Source organism: Tenrec ecaudatus, chromosome 2 (assembly GCF_050624435.1).
Source record: "Tenrec ecaudatus isolate mTenEca1 chromosome 2, mTenEca1.hap1, whole genome shotgun sequence".
In the NCBI taxonomy this organism is placed as follows: Eukaryota; Metazoa; Chordata; class Mammalia; order Afrosoricida; family Tenrecidae; genus Tenrec; species Tenrec ecaudatus.
Window position 1 is genome coordinate 271,370,552 of NC_134531.1, and position 1,344 is coordinate 271,371,895.

Below are 1,344 nucleotides of genomic sequence, written 5' to 3' on the forward strand. Positions count from 1 at the left end.
GATAGGTGGGCACCATCAGCTTTCTTTGCCACATTTGCTTCTACACCCATTTGTCATCAGGGAGGTGAGCACACAATGATAAAATCTTTTTGTTCTTTGATGCCTGATAACTGATCCCTTCGGCACCTTGTGATCACACAGATTGGTGTGCTTCTTCCATGTGGTCTTTGTTACTTCTGAGCTAGATGCCCGCTTGTTTTCCTTCAAGCCTTTAAGACCCTAGATGTTATATCTTTTGATAGCCAGGAACCATCAGCTTTCTTTACTACATTTGCCTATTCATCTGCTTTGTCTTCAATGGTTTTGTTGGGAAGGTGAGCATCATAGAATGCCAATTTAATAGAAGAAAGTATTCTTGAATTGAGGAATAACTTAAGTGGAGGCCCAATGTCCTTCTGCTACCTTAATACTAAACCTAGAAATATATGCACATAGGTCTACTTCCTCATTCTCATGTATAAATATATTTGCATATGTACATGCCTTTATCTAGACCTCTATAAATGTCCTTTTCCTCCCAGCTCTTTCCTCTATTTCCTTTGATTTTTCTCCTGTCCCACTATCCTGCTCAGTCCCCACCTGGGTTTCAGCAATTCATCTTGGTTAAATTACCCTTGATGATGCCCTACCAGGCCTTCCACACCCTCCTCACCACCAATTTGGATCACTTGTTGTTCCCTTGTCCCTGGGTTTGTTAACACCACTATCTTTCCCCCTACCTCCCCCTATCTCTTGTCCCTCTGGAACTGTAGGTTCATTGTTTTCTCCTCCAGATTGTTCATCCAACCTATCTCATTTAGACAGACCTGCAGAGATAATAACATGCACAGAAATAAGAGAGAGCAAAACTAAGCAACAATATACAACAAAACAACAACAAGCCAATGACAAAAATAAACAAAACAAGAAAGAAAAGCTTGTAGTTAGTTCAAGGACTGTTAGTTGACCTTTAGGAGTGTTTTTAGTCCAGTCTGTTGGGGCACCATAGCCTGGCCTCAAAGTCCACATTCCCTGGGGACCTCTCCGCTCCTTTCCCTTGCTGTTCTATTGCACTCCCTTAGTATTTTGCCTTGGTTTGGCACACTCAGACAGGGTGCAATTCCCACACTGTGTCTCCAATATTGTCCCCTGTAGAGCTATGAGTCAGTGAGGGATGTCGTAGGGCCAGCCATGTAGTCCTTTCTGTGATCTGGCTGCTCTAATCAGGAACATTGTTCTCATGGTCTGGTGGACCAGGATGTGGTCCATTCTCTCCTTCCCCTTCATCTGCTCCTGTGTGCTCCTATCAGCTATGTCCATCTCCAGGAGCTGCAGATTCAGTGCAGTCCTTTGAAATAAATCCTT